The sequence below is a fragment of the Nyctereutes procyonoides genome, unplaced genomic scaffold (genome assembly GCF_905146905.1).
Source record: "Nyctereutes procyonoides isolate TBG_1078 unplaced genomic scaffold, NYPRO_anot_genome, whole genome shotgun sequence".
Classification (NCBI taxonomy): Eukaryota; Metazoa; Chordata; class Mammalia; order Carnivora; family Canidae; genus Nyctereutes; species Nyctereutes procyonoides.
The window spans coordinates 64,016,186-64,035,996 of record NW_026575046.1 but is presented as its reverse complement, the minus strand read 5'-3'; the positions used below and the strand labels follow the sequence as shown (position 1 = coordinate 64,035,996).

The 19,811-nt window shown below is 38.2% G+C and overlaps 1 protein-coding gene across 18 annotated transcripts in view; it reads right to left on the bottom strand.

Moving 5' to 3' along the window:
* Positions 1-19,811, bottom strand: part of USP54 (ubiquitin specific peptidase 54) — a 123,907-nt gene that overhangs the window by 84,882 nt on the left and 19,214 nt on the right. For 12 of the 18 annotated variants that reach the window (XR_008664358.1, XM_055325061.1, XM_055325071.1 and 9 more), the window contains exons 1-2: positions 7,159-7,255; positions 2,641-2,681 (exon numbers count right to left, since the gene is read on the bottom strand). The exons of 5 other annotated variants lie outside the window; for them this stretch is intronic. The gene's annotated coding sequence lies outside the window, so the exon portion shown is untranslated. Of the gene's footprint in view, positions 1-2,640; positions 2,682-7,158; positions 7,256-19,811 lie in introns of those variants that run through there. One more of the 18 variants, XM_055325064.1, reaches the window with a different exon arrangement.

Sequence of the window (19,811 nt, the reverse complement as noted above, 5' to 3'; positions counted from 1 at the left end):
CATGAAAAACTACTCAACAGCAGAGTACAGAAAGTGGCAGGAGTGACTATACAGTGGAGAAACCTGACAGTGCATTAGCCAGCTCAGGATCAACAATGATAAATCACATCAATAATACATTCCTTGTTATGATACAATGAGAATGACATTGTATCCCTGTGATCTTCTACTCAAAAACCTCAACCCCAGTCCAATTATGAGAAAAATACAAAACAATTCCAAAAGAGGGGCGTCCTACAAAATACTTAACCAGTACTCCTCAAAACTCTCAAGATCATCAAAAACGATCAGAGTATGCAAAACCATTATAGCTAAGAGGAGCCAGCAAGAACTGACAAGTAACATACATGGAATTTTTTTTTAAGGTTTATTTATTTATTGAGAGAGAGAGAGCACAAACAGGAGGGGAGATGGAGAGTAAGAGAGACTCCCAGGCAGATTCCACAACAAATATGGACCCCAATGAAGGACTCCATCTCAACACTGAGATTACAGCCTGAGCCAAAACCAAGAGTCTGATGCTTAATCAGCTGTACCACACAGGCACCCCTGTAATGTGGAATTTTAGATAGGAACTTAGAACCAAAAAAGATATTAGGTAAAAACTGAAGACATTTGAATAAACTATGGACTTTGGTTAATAACAACATATCAATATTGGTTCATTAACTGCAACAAATGTACTATACTAATGTAAAAAATTAATAATAGGAGAAACTGTGGAGGGGCGGGGACCACATGGGAACTCCGTCTACAATCTGCTCAATTTTTTTGTAAATCTAAACCTGTTCTGGGGCAGCTGGGTGGCTCAGTGGTTGAATATCTGACTTTGGCTCAGTTCATGATCCTGGGGTCCTGGGATCGAGTCCCACATCGGGCTCCCTGCAGGGAGCCTGTTTCTCCCTCTGCCTATGTCTCTGCCTCTCTCTGTCTGTCTCTCATGAATAAATAAATAAATAAATCTTTTTTAAAAATCTAAAACTGCTCTAAAAAATAAACTATTTTTAATAATAAATAATAATTTTAAATATACTCAAAAGTATTTTTTAAAACAAATTTTAATAATAGTAATTTTTAAACACAAGTTAAATAAAAACAAAATAAAAATCACTGGGCATCTGGGTGGCTCAGTTGGTTAAGTCCAACTCTTGGTTTGGGTCAGTTCATGATCTCAGGGGTCATGAGATCATGCCCTGTGTGGGGCACCATGCTCAGTGGGGAGGCTGCTTGAGATTTTCTCCCTCTCCCTACCTCTGCCCTTCCCCCCCCACTCATGTGCAGACATTCTCTCTCAAAAAAATAAATGTTTTTAAATAATCAAAATCACAATTAGATACGTTTTCACATTCGCTAAGATGGCTATAATCAAAAAGATAGATAATAATGAACGTTGGCAAGAATATGAAGAAATCTGAAACCTACACTTATGGTAGAAATGTAAAATGGTGCAGCTACCTTAGAAAACAGTCTGGCCGATACCTCAAAAGATTAAACATAGAATTACAATATGACCCAGCAATTCTACTCCTAATCATATACCCAAGAGAAATGAAAACATGTGTTCATTCAAAAACTTGTACACAAATGTGCATAACAGCTTTATTCTTAATAGCCAAAACGTGGAAGCAACCCAAGTATGTATCAACTAATGAATGGATAAATTATGGTATATTCATACAATGGAAGAGTATTAACATTAGAATGAAGTGTCAATATATGCTATAATATGTATAATATATATAACTTAAAGTACGCTAAGTGGAAAAAGCCAATCACAAAAGACCACCTATTGCATGATTCTAATTGTATGAAATGTCCAGAATAGGCATAGCATTTCTTTTGAGGGTGATAAAAATATTCTAAAATTGATTGTGATGATGGTTGTTCAACTCAGTGAATATATTAAAAACCACTGAATTGTACACTTAAAGTGAGAGACTTGTCTGGTATGTGAATTATATCTCAATAAAGCTGTTTTTCAAGAAATCACAGTTTCTCTTTTTAAAAACAAGGACACTCTTTATTTCATGTCTGTGGTTTAAACTAGGTCCCAATAAACAACAGCAGCTGCCACCTGGTAAAACTAGATGGCTTCAAATGCTTGGCAAACAACTTCGACGTACATGAGATTTTGAACAGTTGTTGTTAAAGAATACATAAGAAAAGAAAAGCAGTCTGTCAGTACATTCTTACACTCTGACATTGTCATTTCATTCAGGACAGATTGCAATCACCATTTCCTTAAATCAAGAAACCAACGATAACACTATTGATTATACTTATATCCAAAGTAAATGGAGACAGATAACTCACTCTGACAAAAAAAAAAGAAAAAGGCTGAAAATGCCTTCAAAAGGGCACAGCAGTAAAAGTCAGAGTGCATGTCTTGTGTTTGTATGGAAAGACAGAACAGATGAACAAAGCAGGCTGAAGTGATACTCACTGTGCCATACTCTTTGCTAAACAATTACAAACATTCCCCCAGACGTCTATAGAAATCCTTCCTGTGGCTTCTAGGGCATATTTCCATAGAGAACTCCTTCAGAATCTGACTTAAAACCATCTGTTTGATAAATAATCTGACTGTAACCTCTGGCGGGTGAAAAGAGGGCAGAAGGAAAAAAATGGGCAAGTGTTTACCTTCATTGAAGAAATATAAATACCACTCCTCAGTTGGTGATCTGAAATGGGAACAAGGAAAAAGGAAGATATGACAGCACAGTATTAATGGTTTAGGAAAGGAAGCTGGATCTTTGTGACAATTTATTTACTTTTCTTAAGCAAAGAATTTAAATGTACAGCTCACAGAAAGAAAAAAACAGTTGACCACTGAAGATAGGAAAAATGTCCTATCCATTCATAATTAAAGAAATGTGGAAAAAAAAAAAAGAAATGTGGGACACGTGGGTGGGTCAGTGGTTGAAGGTATGCCTTTGGCTCAGGTCATCAACCTGGGGTCCTGGGGTCGAGTCCACATTGAGCTCCCTGCATGGAGCCTGCTTCTCCCTCTGCCTGTGTCTCTGCCTCTCCTTCTGTGTCTCTCACGAATAAATAAACAAACCCTTTTTAAAGAAGGAGAGAGAAATGCAAAAGAAAGATACAAATGATTTTTCAGATCTTGGAACACCAAATATTTAAAAGTTGGATAAAATCAATATAGGTGAGGAAACAGAGAATAAATTCTCATGTACTCTTGGTAGTATTAAAATAAATTTAGCAGTATTTCTCAATTTTACATATTTATATCTTTGTTTCAACAATCCAGATTCTAGATATTTATCTAGTTTACAAAGATAAATGTAAGTAAATATTTATAGTTGCACTGTCTGTAATAAATAAAAACTGTCAATAGGGAAATGGTTAAATTATGTAAGTCTCATTTGGGAATATTTACAGAGGAAAAAAATACATATAGGATTTGCTTCAAAGTAACCACAGGATTTACTTCAAAATAATCACAAATTGACTAGGGGGAGTAAGGAAGGAGTATAGATAAAACACGACTATGTATTTAATAATTTTCATGAAGCTAGTAATGGGTACATGTGGTTCATTACACTGTCCTCCTTATTTTTGTACGTTTGAAATTTGCCATAATAAAAATATACAAAATTATGAAACAATCTCATTGAAGAGGATAGTGGATAAAGGTACTGACCTACATAGCTTTGGAAATTACCAAATCTGTAAGCTAAAAGCACAGTGAACTGCACACAAGCACCATACTCTAATAAAGCAGTTTCCCACAGGTGTACAGGTTAACAATTCTGAAACCTTTGTGTCTATTGGACCTGAACAATTAGGTAACTGAATGGTGGATGGTAGAAAGTTTCTTACTTTTGGAATAGGAGATTACACATAAGCAGGAAAAAAAGGCTAAAATGATCCATGTGGTAACGGGTTAGAGTTAGAATATGAACTTGCGGGCAGCCCGGGTAGCTCAGCGGTTTAGCGTTGCCTTCAGCCCAGGGTGGGATCCTGGAGACCCAGGATCGAGTCCTATATCGGGCTCCCTGCATGGAGCCTCCTTCTCCCTCTGCCTGTGTCTCTGTCTCTCTCTTTCTGTCTCTCATGAGTAAATAAATAAAATCTTTGACAAAAAAAAAGAATATGAACTTGCATTTATTTTTTTAAAGATTTTATTTATTTATTTGACACAGAGAGAGAGAGAGAGAGAGCACAAGCAGGGGGAGCAGCAGGCAGACACAGAGTGAGAAGCAGGTTCCCTGCCAAGCAAAGAGCCCAGTGTGGGACCTGATCCCAGGACCCTGGATTATGACCTGGGCAGAAGACATTTAACCAACTGAGCCACCCAGGTGCCCCTGAACCTGTGTTCAGCTTAATAAAAATACAGATGTTACATCTAGAAATATTTATAGATATGTATATATGCATATACACAAATATTTACTCTGTCAGCTAAGACTTCTTAGAATCAATGACACCCCAGTTCTAACAAGCACATCTAGAGACAAGATCTTTGTTTCTAATACCGCTCCCAACAAAAGAAACCCAGGTTTCTTGGAGAAATGGCTAAATTCAGGACTGGAACAGGAAACGCACACGATGAGCCTGAGCATCTTGCAATGTCAGAAACTAAGGAAATGCTAAAAACAAAACAAAAATCCTAAATTGACAGAGATATCTCAAAGGGACACAGGAGACAAACCAAATGAGCTCCCAACAGCCAAATCTGATTATGACCTAAGTAATAAATAAAATAAATATCTATGAGTTCATACTGATAATAAGGATATGATTAAAGAGAGAACAAATTTCCCTTGCAGAAGAATTCCAGATAAATTTATATAGATACTCTACCTGCAAGGATGGGGACCATAAAGCCCACTCCTTAAGTGTATGGAGACCTCTCTCCAAAAAGTACAGTATGGAGGGGCACCCATGGGTGGTTCAATAAACTAAGCATCTGACTTCTGATTCAGCTAAGTTTATAATCTCAGGGTCATGAGATCAAGCCTCATGTCACGCTTGGCACTAGATGAGGAGCCTGCTTAAGATTCTCTCTCTCCCCCCCAACTCTTGCTCTCTTAAAAAACAAAAAAGTACAAAAGATTCTCTCTCTCTTTCTCTCTCTCTCTCTCTCCCTCCCCCACACTCTCACTCTTTTTTTGTTTTGTTTTGTTTTAAGAAAAGCAAATGTGGGATCCCTGGGTGGCGCAGTGGTTTAGCACCTGCCTTTGGCCCAGGGTGAGATCCTGGAGACCCAGGATCGAGTCCCACGTCGGGCTCCAGGTGCATGGAGCCTGCTTCTCCCTCTGCCTGTGTCTCTGCCTTTCTCTCTCTGTGTGTGTGACTATCATAAATAAAAATTAAAAAAAAAAAAGAAAAGCAAATGCTTTATTTACAATAACTCTGAAAACATTTTGTCCTATGTATGATGTACTATAGCACTTATCTTTTTTTTTAAAGTGGAATTAACCTTTAGACATATGACCATTCCACAGTTTGGGAAGAGAAGTGAAATGTGTATGTATGTGTGTGTGTATATCAGAAGGAAACTGTTGATGAGCTACCCACTGGCCTCCCCCCAGCATAAAAACCATCAAATTACAGCCATCAGTATTTCTTTTATTCCTTTCTGGGTTTTTTTTTTTTTGGGGGGGGGGGGTAATCTCTCTCTCAAAAAAAAAAAAAAAAAGTACAGCACAGAAGAAGGCAGGGGGGAGACTAACTTTAGCAGAGAAGGTCATTAATAACAATGATAAATCATGTTGATAATATATACCGTTGATATGATATGATGAGAAATAGCACTGTATCTCTATGATCTTCCACCTAAAATGGACTCACTAAAATGGACTCTGGATGCTAGAAAGGGAGGCTGGAAGGGGGAGCTGTACTACTCAGTATCACTTACAGGAGAAACTGTCCATTACAGATCCAACAAAAGAATCATCAACTACAGGTCCCAACAGAAAAAAGATGTACACTGCATCTCATATTTTAAAAATCTAGTAACTCTGCAACTCAGCCAATGAAAAATTACCTTACATTCTTGCTTTTCTCCAATGGATTTTTGTTCAAAACAACCCCTCCCAACTTCCTCTTTCTCCATAAAATAATGTTCCTCTCCTTTGTTTTTGGGATTTGCCTGTGGCTTTGCCATAGCTTCCACGGGCCGAAATTGCACTTGTCTGTTATTCCCAAAAACCTACTTTTCCTGGTAAAATAAATGGTTTGCTGGTAAAACTTTTATTTTTAAGATTAACGCACCCAAAAACCCACAACCCCAGTCTAATTATAAGAACAACATCAGACAAATTCCAATAAAGGAGCATCCTAAAAACGCTTGACTAATACTCCTCAAAACTATCAAGGTCATCAAAAACAAGGAAAGTCTCAAAAGCTGTGACAGCCAAGCAGAGCCTAAGGAGACATGACTACTAAATTAATGTGGTATCTTGGATGGGACCCTGGGACAAAGAAAAGACATTAGATAAAAGCTGAGGAAATTTGAAGTGGTTAATAATAATGTATCAATATTGATTAACTGCAATAAATCTGCTCTAAGATGTTAATGATAATGAAAACTGGATGAGGAATTATTTATAACTCTTTGTACTATCATCTCAATTTTCTGTAAATCTAAAACACAAAACCTGTTTTAAAGTTTATGAAAAGGATAGGAACTTAAAGTCAGTAGTGAGTTGCTGCTGTTGTTTTTTTTTTAGATTTTATTTATTCATTAATGAGAGACACAGAGAGAGACAGACAGACAGAGACAGAGAGGCAGAAGCAGGCTCCATTCAAGGGAGCCTGACGCGGGACTTGGTCCCAGGACTCCAGGATCATGCCCTGGGCGGAAGGCAGGTGCCAAACCGCTGAGCCACCCAGGGATTCCCCCCCAGTAGTGAGTTTTTTAAAATCTCATGCAAATGAAAAATTATGTAACAGAGGAAAAATAAATCTCATGCAAATAATTTCTAGTGTATTTCCTACTCGAAAAAGGATACATGCCAGTGAAATGCTGTCTCAGAGGTAGCCTAAAGATTATAAAGACATTACAAATATATTTTTTTGCTTTCCAGTGGTAATGACCTCCCCATGAGAACATGCCCCTCACGAATGACCTCTTCCACCCATCCCCGGAGGAGGAGTAACCACAAGAAGCACCTGAATCAGAGTCCCAATTCCTACCTCATAGATGTGAAGTGTCCAGGATGCTACAAAATCAGTACCATCTTCAGCCATGCACAAACAGTAGTTTTGTGTGTTGGCTTCTCCACTGTCCTTGGTTAGTCTACAGGAGGAAAAGCAAGGCTTACAGAAGGATGCTCCTTCAAGGTGGGAAGCAGCACTAAAAGCACTCTGAATCAAGAGGAGTGGAAAACTATCCCAATAAACACATTTTGGATAAAATAATATATATATTTATATTTAATCTTAATACAGAAACTTGTTTAGGAAATATTATTACATTTTTAAAACTTTTTTATTATTACATTTTTTAAGTACTCTGTACCTATGCACAGAAAGGACATATTAGAGGACATTAGAATTTATTCACCCTTAAGATCAGAAAAAGGAAACAGATTCTCTAGGTTCCGCATGATAATACTTGCATTGTATGATAATGTAGTCCCTATAAATTGTATAAGTAGAATTCTGGTATTTTTTTTTATTTTATTTATTTATTCATGAGAGACACAGTGAGAAAGAGGCAGAGACACAGGCAGAGGGAGAAGCAGGCTCTATACAGGGAGCCCGATGTGGGACTCGATCCCGAGACTCCAGGCTAAAGGCTAAAGGCAGGCGCTAAAATGCTGAGCCACTCAGGGATCCCAAATTCTAGCATATTTTAAATGCATTAGAAAAGGTTGCTCTTTAAATACTGTTGATAAATTATTTTAAAAAGCAAAATCTCGGGATCTCTGGGTGGCGCAGCGGTTTGGCGCCTGCCTTTGGCCCAGGGCGCGATCCTGGAGACCCGGGATCGAATCCCACGTCGGGCTCCCGGTGCATGGAGCCTGCTTCTCCCTCTGCCTGTGTCTCTGCCTCTCTCTCTCTCTCTGTATGACTATCATAAATAAATAAATTTTTAAAAAAATTAAAAAAATAAATAAATAAAAAGCAAAATCTACTTTTTTATTTCTTTTGCAAATTTGATGTCCACATAAAAAAGGTATAAAAATATTAAAGGAGAGCAAATGATGATGAATGGAGTATGAAGGAATGAAGTAAAGCTATTGATCCTATTTGAACTTTAAAACTCTAACAAGAGAATTCTACACTGAACTTCTCATCTCCTCATGAACTATATCTTAAATATTTTAATTCATTAAATACTTACTGAGTCTACCTACTACTGTAAGCCAGATATAGTGTAATATTAGAGATACAAAGTCAAGGGACTTTCAAAATCTAGTAAGAGAAAAAGAAAAACTAACACAGATGTGAACAAAATCCCTTGGGAAGGCTTTCCAGAGGAAGTAATAGCTGAATTGTGTTTTAACACTATTGTATAATAAATAATTTGACTGGTCTTTGTGCCTGGTTCCTGGGAGGTACGCCTCTAAACCTTTTTAGTTTCCCAAATGATAGGAGTGTCTGTGTTATTCAAGCTGGCTCCTCTAGCCGCACTCGGTTTATGCTAACTAGGTAACTGATACTGGGCCCCTAGTTTCAAGATGGGGGCTGCCCATGCTAGAAAGACCAACCATGTATGTGATTAAAGGATTGGGGCACTGAGCTACGTATTAGCCTGACCTCTGGAGAATAGAAAGATGCTGAAGACAGAGTTCATCATATGGCCAGTGATTCAATCACTCCTATCTACATAATGAAACCCCAATAAAAAATCTGAACACAGAGTTGGTGAGCTTCTCTGGTTGGTAGTACACATCGATGTGCTGGGAGGATGATACATACTAAGGACACAGAAGCTTTGCTTTTGGGAGCCTCCTAGACCTTGCCCTATGTATCCCTCCCCTTTCTCTGGTTCAAATTTGTAACCTTTTGCTATGATAAAACAGTAATCACAAGTATAGCACTTTCCTGAGTTCTGTAAGTTGTTCTAGTGAATTATCAAACCTGAGGGGCTCAGAACTCCTGAATTCGGTCAGAAATACAAATGCCCTGGAGATTCCCGAACTTGTGGTTGGCATCTCAAATGCAGAAAGCCTTGTGAAGGACAAGGCCCCTAACTTGTGCAAATTGAGCTAGTTCTCACTAACGTCAAAACTACATTGCAAATACCCTACAGGAATTAATTTAAAATATGGATTTACAAAATTATTCATCACAAAATACAACGCATATCAACAAAATAGAATGTTACAGAATGATCTGTCATAGTTACTAATTCAGGGAATAAACAGGTAAGCTCTAGAGTGCCGCAGTGGCCAAATGCTCCAATGTGAGGAACCCCAAGCAGGCTGGACATATTGAAAGCACAGTTTTCAATGGGTTTGCCAACACCGCTGCTGAACAAACTTGGATAAACTCATCCCAAGAGAAGCCAGTAACTCAAGAGATGAGGGTTTGGAAAAGAGAAAGTGAGAGATTTACTTCAGGTGCTGGCAGCTAGGGGAGGCAGCAGCCTCAAGCCTTACCAACTGACCTCTGCCAGCAAGATGGGACACCTGGGGCTCTACAGCGAGAGGTTCAGGGAGGTAGCACAAGAGAGCACATAATCATGGATGGGGGTCAGTATGTGTTCAGCAGTGATCAGGGGCAGGGAAGGGGATGTGGTGGGATGTTGTCTTCTAGGCATTCTGTTGCTATCAGGGCTTTTCTGGTCTGCCAGTTGAAAGGTTCCAGTCATTGCAAATGTCTCTGTCCATGCATTAAGAAAAGTGCTATAAGAAACCAACATTATAGGTTTTAGTTAGAATATGAGTTAAGTGGTCTTGTCTCTTTGTTGTTGTTTTTTTTTTTAAGATTTTACTTATTCATTCATGAATGAGAGAGAGAGGCAGAGACACAGGCAGAGGGAGAAGCAGGCTCCATGCAAGGGGCCTGATGTGGGACTCCATCCTGAGACTCCAGGATCACGCCCTGGGCCAAAGGCAGGCGCTAAACCGCTGAGCCACCCAGGGATCCCTCTTTCTGGTTTTTACTTTTGGGGTCTATAGTTGAGCAAGAAGGCTTGCTGACAGGAGCATGATTCAACCATGAAAAAAATATGCTGTAGATGAATATTTACTGACATAAACATACTTTTTATCTCCAGACCCATTCTCTTCCCTTGAGGTCCAGACTTATACATTCCACTTCCTATTATTAAACATTACCACTTGGTTGTCTACTAGGTACCTCAAATCTAACATGTCCAAAAGAAAAAAACTTAATTCTCATCAAATACAACCAGTCAGCTCCTCCACACTCTTCCCTATCTTAGTAAATAGTACTACTTATTATTCACTCACTTGTTCTAGCCAAAGTTGGAACCATGTTTGACTTCTTCTTTCCTTAAGACCTCATCAATCCATCAGCAAATCTTATGGGGGTACTATCAAAAAGAACCCTCTCACCACCTCCACTGTTACCATCCTAGAACAAAGCCACTTATATCTACTGCCTAGAACACTACAATAGCCTATTTGATCTCCTTGTTTTCATTATAGCCAATCACTCCACACAACAACCAGAATAATCTTTAATAAATTAATGTCATTACTGCACATAAAACATCCCAATATCTTCCCACTACATTCTGAATAAAATCTAGATTCCTTATCTTAAATCTCTAATGATCTACCTTCAACTTCTCTTAATGTTCTTTGCCCTTCATTTTTCAGATTCCAAGCAACTTCCCATATCAAGGCTTCTTCACTTGCTAATCTCTCTCTCTACACTGAATGTCTATTCCCTAGCTCTTTGTATACTCTGAACCTTCATTTCATTTAGGTCTCTACTTAAATGTTATCCTCTTCAAAGGGACTTCCCTTCATACAAAATTATAACCTGTTTCAACTATACCACTTCAATGAAAAAATAAATTTTTTTAAACTAAAATTATCACTTGCCATTCTATCTCTTTACCTTGCTTTATTTTATTGTTGTACTTAACTATAAGCTTCCTAAGGCACTTTGTCAATCTTGTTTGCTAGGGCATTTCCAGAGTCTAGGACACTATGTGGATACATAATGGGCAAAACAGAAATACTTATTGAAAAAAAAAAAAACTTGTTGAATGAATGATTAGGATGTTGGGTGAGAGGAACAAATTATAAGAGTACTTTCAAAAATTATTTCATTCTCATAAAATTAAACAAAATGGAAAACAAAAGCCACTACATATACACACATACACATCCACACACACAGGATCAATCCTCATTATTCATGGGTTCCATATGTGCAAATTTGCCTACTCATCAAAATATATTTGTAACCCCAAAATCAGTATTTGCAGCACTTCTTTGGTCAATCACAGACATGTGAATGTACAGAATGGTAAAAATTTTTAGTTGCCTGATGTACACATTCCCAACCAAGGTCAAACTAGGCATTGCTTGGCTTGCTTGTTTCAGCTTTCATAGTATAAAAAAATTCCTTTTTGTGGTATGCTTAGTGCCACATTTTTCATATTTTTATGCTTTTGATTGGTTATTTAACTGTTTAAAATGACCCCCCAAGTATAGAGCTAAAGTGCTGTCCAGTGTTTCTAAGTACAAGAAGGCTGTGATGTGCCTTCTGGAGAAAATACAGTTATATACATTCATTCAGGCGTAAGTTACAGTGCTGTTTTGAGTTCAATGTTAATAAATTAACATATTAAATAAAGTGCCTTTTAACAAAACACATAAAATGTTTATTTTTTCCTTATTTGTATTTTCTATTTTTTACAATAAAAATATATATTTTAAAGATTTTATTTATGCTTTCATGAGAGACAAAGAGAGAGAGAGAAAGAGAGAGAGGCAGAGACACAGGCAGAGGGAGAAGCAGGCTCCATGCAGGGAGCCTGATGTGGGACTCGATCCCAGGACTCCAAGACCACGCCCTGGGCTGAAGGCAGGCACCAAACCGCTGAGCCACCCAGGGATCCCCCACAATAAAGATATTTTTGTTGGAAGAAAAAAACTGAGTCATTTCTAACACTATATAATAAGAATTGTATTAGTAAACATTCTAGGGTAGCCAAAAAAATATAAAGTAAAAATAGGATATGAATACTGATTTTTTTTTCAGTAATAAAGGTATAAATTTATAGTTCTCCTCTTAACCTGGGTATTCTTTTTTTTTATTTTTTTATTTTATTTTATTTATTTATGATAGGCACACAGTGAGAGAGAGAGAGAGAGAGGTAGAGACATAGGCAGAGGGAGAAGCAGGCTCCATGCACCGGGAGCGCGACGTGGGATTCGATCCCGGGTCTCCAGGATCACGCCCTGGGCCAAAGGCAGGCGCTAAACCGCTGCGCCCCCCAGGGATCCCTTAACCTGGGTCTTCTAAATGAAATCCCATATGTGCAAATACTCATGTACATTTATACACTTGTCCCTGATCAGTAACCAATAGACAATTCAAATACTAACAGTTTAAAACTCATTCACTTATAATTATAGAATCTTAGAGTAGAAAGACTCTTTAGAGAGTACGTACTTGGGATACCTGGGTAGCTCAGGGGTTGAGCCTCTGCCTTCAGCTCAGAGTGTGATCCGGGGATCCAGTATACAGTCCTGCAATGGGCTCCCTGTGGGGAGCCTGCTTCTCCCTCTACCTATGTCTCTGCCCCTCTCTCTCACTGTCTCTCTCATAAATAGATAGATAAATCTTAAAAAATAAAAAAATGGAGACCACATACTTAATTTTCTAACCCAAGGCAAGAATCCTTTTTATAACCTTTTTTACAAGTCACTCAGCCTCTGCCAGAATATGTTCAACTACAGAGAGCACATTATCCCATATGGCAGCAAATTTTATTTTTTAAAGATTTATTATTTTTTAAGATTTTATTTATTAATTCTTGAGAGATAGAGAGAGAGAGAGAGAGAGAGAGGCAGAGACACAGGCAGAGGGAGGAATAGGCTTCATGCAGGGAGCCCGATGTGGGACTCAATCCCGGGACTCCAGGATCACGCACGCCCTAGGCTGAAGGCAGAATGCTAAATCGCTGAGCCACCCAGGCTGCCCAGATTTATTTATTCATTTCAGAGAGTGCACACGTGCATGCAAAGTGGGCAGGAACAGAGGGAGAGAATCTTCAAAAAGACTTCCTGCTGACTAGGGAGCCCCACACAGGGCTTGATCTCACAATCTATGAGATCATGACCTGAGCTGAAACTAAGAGTCAGATGTTCAACCAACTGACTCACCCAGACACCCCATGGCAGCAGATCTTATTTTACACCCATCATCCTTAGTTCAATCTCTGATCCAAAATCAAGTAGATATACTCTCTTTACATAACATAAGCCTTCCAAATATGTAAGACAAAACTCATATGTTCCTTTAATCACCTCTTTCAGGCTAAATATTCTAGTGCAACTATGACTCAGTGTGGTACACAAATTTATTCATGCCCATAAGCCCCTCTTTGTGTTTTTTTTTTTTAAGCCCCACTCTTTGAATACAGGCTGGACCTGATGATTTACTTCTAATAAACAAAAAATGGCAAAAGTGTTAGAATGTCATTTCCTAGATTAGGTTACAGACTCTGGCCTCTGGCTTCTTCACTGTCATGGAAGCCAGTTGTGGTGTTTTAAACTGCTCTGTGGTGAATCCCACAGGACAAGGAACTGAAAAAGGCCTCCAGCCAACAAACCAGCAAGGAACTAAGGCCCTCAGTCAATCAACCCATGAAGAACTAAATCCTCCCAATAACCACATACGAGAACTTGGAAGCAGATCCTCCCCCAGTTAAATCTTCAGATGAAACCGAAACTCTAGCTAACAACCTGACTGCAACCTATGGGAGACACATCTTGATTCCGTTGGGTTTTTTTTTTTTTTTTTGTAATCAAAACTTAAGAACTTTATTTTTTTTCACATTCAAATAAATGAACCTTTTTTTCAATTAACATATAGTGTATTATTAGTTTCAGAGGCAGAGTTCAGTGATTCATCAGTCTTATATAATACCCAGTACTCATTCCATCGAGTGCCCTCCTTAATGCCCATGACCCAGTTATCCCATCATCCCCCTACCCCGTCCCCTCCAGGAATCCTCAGTTTGTTTTCTATGATTAAGAGAGTCTCTTATGGTTTGTCTCCCTTTCTAATTTCATATTGTTTTATTTTTTCCTTCCTTTCTCTATGATCTTGTTTTGTTTCTTAAATTTCACATATGAGATCATATAATAATTATTTCTCTGATTGACTTATGTCGCTTAGCATAATACCCTCTAGTTCCATGCACCTTGTTGCAAATGACAAGACTGCACTTTTTTGATGGCTGAGTAGTATTCCATTATACATATTTAGCATATCTTTGTAATACCCATTCATCTCTCGATGGACATCTGGGCTCTTTCCATAGTTTGGCTATCGTGGACACTGCCGCTATAAACACTGGGGTGCAAGTGCCCTTTTGGATCATTACATTTGTATCTTTTGAGGTAAATCCCCAGTAGTGGAATTACTGGGTCATAGGGTAGCACACATGAAACTGAGATAACAAATATTTGTTGCTTTAAGTAAGTCACTAAATTTTGAGGTAATTTGTTACATAGCAATAGATAACTAATACACCTAGAAATTTTACTTCTCATTGTAGCTTAGAAAAATTCTCAAAAAAAGATAAAGAAAAAAATTCTCACACATGTATCTTTATTAAATAGAGAAAAAGAAAAACAAATTAAATGCTCAAAGGGTAATTAATAAATACAATGTACTACATAATGTACTATACAATGTGTAATAAATACAATGTACTATAATAAGATTTATTGCTATGTTATCATTCAAAATAGATAAACTAGATCTATTTATTTAAACATTAGATCACAACATAGTAGTGAGGAAAAAATACAAAATTACCCCTAAAATATTCCACTTATGTAAAAATTCTAAGGTTTCTTTTTTTTTTAAGTAATCTCTACACCAAACCTGGGGCTTGAACTCACAATCCCAAGAACAAGAGTTGCATGCCCTACTGACTGAGACAGCAAGGTATCCCAATATATGTATAATTTTTATTTTTTATTTTTAAATATTCTATTTTTAAGTAATCTCTACACCTAACATGGGGCATGACCCAATATCAAGAGTTGTGCGATGACTGAGCCAGCCAGGTGCCCTCATTTATGTTAAAATTTAAAACACATAGAGCACTACTATATATTAGTTGTGAATACATATACAAAACTCTAAGAAATGGATTGCATTTCTATTTAAATATGTGAATTAAACAATTTACCTCTACTCCCTCCTAATTTAATTCTCCACTAAAAAAGGAATACAAAAGATAAAAATCCACATGGACAAAGAAACTGAGAAAGTAAATGACTGCAGGGGTAGAATTTACACAAAATTTTAGAAGCTGGGAAGCAGATAAATGTGTGGTAATTGATTAACATACCAGAGAAAGAACCAGAGGGTAAATGTTGGCAAACAAAAGCATACATACTCCTACTACAGAACCCAGGAAAGGCTCAGGAATTGGAACCCTTTGCAGGATGGAATGTGGGATGGAATTCAAAAATGGAAAAGCAATTTAAACTGTGTTTAAGCAGTAAATGCGTCAAATTCTCTCTTTCAATCCTATACAGCCAGGCAAATGCCTCCTCCCTATATCTTACTTTCTGAAGTATAAGCCAGAGGGTGTGTGATAGGGGACACCAGGCACAGCAGCTAACCAGGGTAAGATGCCTTACTACAATTAGGGATGTTTTTAATTCAATATAAAGTCCAATCTTTAGGGACGTCTGGGTGGCTCAGTGGTTGAGCGTCTGCCTTTGGCTCAGGGCATGATCCCTGGATCCGGGAATTGAGCCCCCACATCAGGCTCCCTGTGTGGAGCCTGCTTCTCTCCCTGCCTGTGTCTCTGCCTCTCTCTGTGTGTATCTCATGATTGGATGAATAAAATCTTTTTAAAAAAGGCAGCCCAGGGATCCCTGGGTGGCGCAGCGGTTTGGCGCCTGCCTTTGGCCCAGGGCGCGATCCTGGAGACCCGGGATCGAATCCCACGTCAGGCTCCCGGTGCATGGAGCCTGCTTCTCCCTCTGCCTATGTCTCTGCCTCTCTCTCTCTCTCTCTGTGACTATCATAAATAAATAAAAATTAAAAAAAAAAAAAAAAGGCAGCCCAGGTGGCTCGGAGGTTTAGCGCTGCCTTCAACCCAGGGCGTGATCCTGGAGACCCGGGATCGAGTCCCTGCATGGAGCCCGCTTCTCCCTCTGCCTGTGTCTCTGCCTCTCTTTCTCTCTGTGTCTCTCATGAATAAATAAATGAAAGTTTAAAAAATAATAAAAAATAAAAAGTATGAGGAGACTAAGTGGAAGTCTATATAATAAATGGGGAGATCACCAGTCTCTCTCTTACCTCTCAGCACCAAAGTATTGGTACTCAGACTCCAAGCTCCCCTGGCAGGAAACTGGAGGACTTCCATCTGGGAAAACTAATCAGCGCAAAAGAACACCTATAAATACATACAGCTGATGGTACTCAAATGGAGTTAGGGAGGAGCTTAAAGGAAACAGACAATGCAGAGAACATAAGAAGACTTAAAATTCTAAAATGTATTTCTTAGATAAAATTTTATATCTCTAAATCAAGAAATAATAACAAAGTTCAATGAAAAATTTGAAAGACAAATTTAAGGAAATCTCCTAAAAAGTAAAATATAGGGCAGCCCGGGTGGCTCAGCGGTTTAACGCTGCCTTCAGCCCAGGGCCTGATCCTGGAGACCCAGGATCGAGTCTCACGTTGGGCTCCCTGCATGGAGTCTGCTTCTCTCTCTCTCTCTCTCTCTCTCTCCCATGAATAAAAAAATAAAATCTTTAAAAAAAAATTTTTTTCTAAAAAAAAAAAAAAGTAAAATATAAAGACAGAAAAAAGAAAATAGATTAAAAGACAAAGAATCAATCCAGGCTTTCCAAAAAAAAAAAAAAACAGAAAAGTATGGAAGAAAAAGTACAAAAAAATCCCAGATTTTAAGATCTTAAGTTTTCAATTTTAAAGGAATCACAGAGCCCTTAGCATAATGAATTTAAAAACATACTACAGCACAAATAATACTAAAGTGTAGAACACTAGGAATAAAGAGAAAATTCTGTAAGTTTCTAGAGAGAAGGAAGAAAAGGTAACAAAGGAATTAAATCAGAATGGCATCAGGCTGCACAACAATGTAAACGTACTTAATGCCACAGAATTATACTTCAAGAGTATAATTAAGGATTCCTGGGTGGCACAGGGGTTTGGCGCCTGCCTTTGGCCCAGGGCGCGATCCTGGGGACCCGGGATCGAATCAATCCCACATCGGGCTCCCAGTGCATGGAGCCTACTTCTCCCTCTGCCTGAGTCTCTGCCTCTCTCTCTGTGTGTGTGTGTGACTATCATGAATAAATAAAAATTTTAAAAAAAGAGTATAATTAAATGGTTAAAATGGTAAGCTTTATGTTAGGTATATTTAACAAAAAAAAAAAAATTTTTTTTTAAAAGAATGATGGAGCAGGGTGCCAGGGTAGTTCAGTTCGTTAAGCATCTGACTCTTGATCTCAACTGGGGTCTTAATCTCAGAATTCCAGCCCTGCATTGGACTCCATGCTGGGCATGGAGTCTACTGAAAAAAAAAAAAAAAAAAAAAAAAAGAATGGAGCCCTTCAGTGGTAGGATCCCAATTCCTTGATAAGAATTAGTGCACAGATGGGGCAGCCCAGCTGGCTCAGCATGTAGCACCACCTTCAGCCCAGAGCATGATCCTGGAGACCGGGGATTGGGTCCCACTTCAGGCTCCCTACATGGAGCCTGCTTCTCCCTCTGCCTGTGTCTCTGCCTCATTCTCTCTTTCTCTGTGTCTCTCTCATGAATGAATAAATTTAAAAATCTTAAAAAAAAGGATTAGTGCATAGGGCACCTGAGTGGCTAAGTGGCTGAGCATCTGCCTTCGGCTCAGGTCGTGATCTGGGGGTCCTGGGTTAGAGTCCCACATCAGGCTCCCCAGAAGGAGCCTGCTTCTCCCCCTCTGCCTGTGTCTGCCTCTCTCATGAATAAGTAAATAAAATCTTAAAAAAAAAAAAAAAGGAATTCGTGCATATAAAAACACTATCTTTTCTTCTCTTTTCTTCTCTTTTCTTTTCTTTTCTTTTTTAAGATTTTAAAATCCATGGGAGACACAGAGAGAGGCAGGCTCCATGCAAGGAGGCTGATCTGAGACTCCATCCTGGGACTGATGTGATCACACTCTGAGCAGAAGGCAGACCTCAACCGCTGAGCCACCCAGGCAACCCAAAACACTACATTTTCTATAGAATTCTGAAGTAAGTGTATGCACTGCAAACGCCCAGCCTATTTTAGTAGAAATTACATATTTTATTTCTTAATAAAATACCATTTGTTTTTGTAAAAATAAAAAGAATCATATTAGACTTTTCATAGGTAATACAAGAGGAAAATGGCAATACCTTTAAAATAATGAAAAAAATGATGTCCAACAGAAAATTCTATTCCCAAAGGGAGTATTACTTAATATGGAGGGTAGAATAAAAACATTTTCATATATGCAATATTTCAAAAAATTTAATTCCTATAAATGTTAACTCCCAGAGAGCTGCTGGAGCATGTACTTCACCAAAATGAGGGGGTAAACCAAGAAAGAAAATGACATGTAATTCAGAAAACAGAATTCCCAGGAATGACAGTGAAAGGAAATCCCAGGTGAGAGCTGCAGAGCAACCAGGCCTATCTAACAACGAACCCAGGCTAGAGCAGAATATAGAGGAATATACAAAGTAGATATCTAAGGATTAAAAAAAAATTGATAATCTATTGGATTTGAATAAATAGGGCAGAGTTGTATGGTCCTGGCTGAGAATCTGGGAGTGATTTAGTAATCTGAACTTTAAAAACTGAACAAATATGAAAAGCAAGGCAATTAATTATGCCTAAGGAAAATCAAAAGTTGTATAAGAAAATATTTAAAATCACTGTACATTATATGGCTCAGGTTCAGTAATCTGTGTAAAATAAAAAATAATGACTTAACCCCCTAAATTACATAGCCATATTGAGAATATAAGGGAAAAGACATTTATGCATTTAAAAGAACCAAAGGCTCATCTTCTATGACACTGTATACAGGCTTAGTAATTTTTAAAAGCAAGTGTTGTAACTATTCCATTAGAAATACCAGGATGCCTGGGTGGCTCAGCGGGTGGGCGTCTGCCTTTGGCTCAGGGCATGATCCTGGGGCCTGGGATCAAGTCCCACATTGGGCTCCCTGGGTGAGTTGCTTCTCCCTCTGCCTGTTTCTCAGCCTCTCTCTGTGTGTGTCTCTCATGAATAAATAAAAATCTTTGAAAAAAAATATTTAAGATATATGAATATGGTTTCCTCTAGGGATGGGATAACTGCTATTTTTCCTTCTAAGCATATACTACTATTTGAATTTTTGAAACTATGCACATATATTACCTTGGTAAGAATAAGATAGAGTTCCTTGTAGGGAGAAGGAGCATAAGGAAGGGCTTTAGCATTATCTAAATTTTTTTATTTCTAAAAGAACAGCTAAGAGCGGTTAATTGTGGATGTTGGGATTATGAATGTTTCATTTACAGTTTTAAAACTTATCAACACTATCTTCCCCAATTCCCAACACTTTCCTATATAAATGGTTTTTAGTTCATTTATAGTCTTATCTGCCTTCCTTGGAATACTCTCAACTTAGTGTCCATTTAAACAAACAC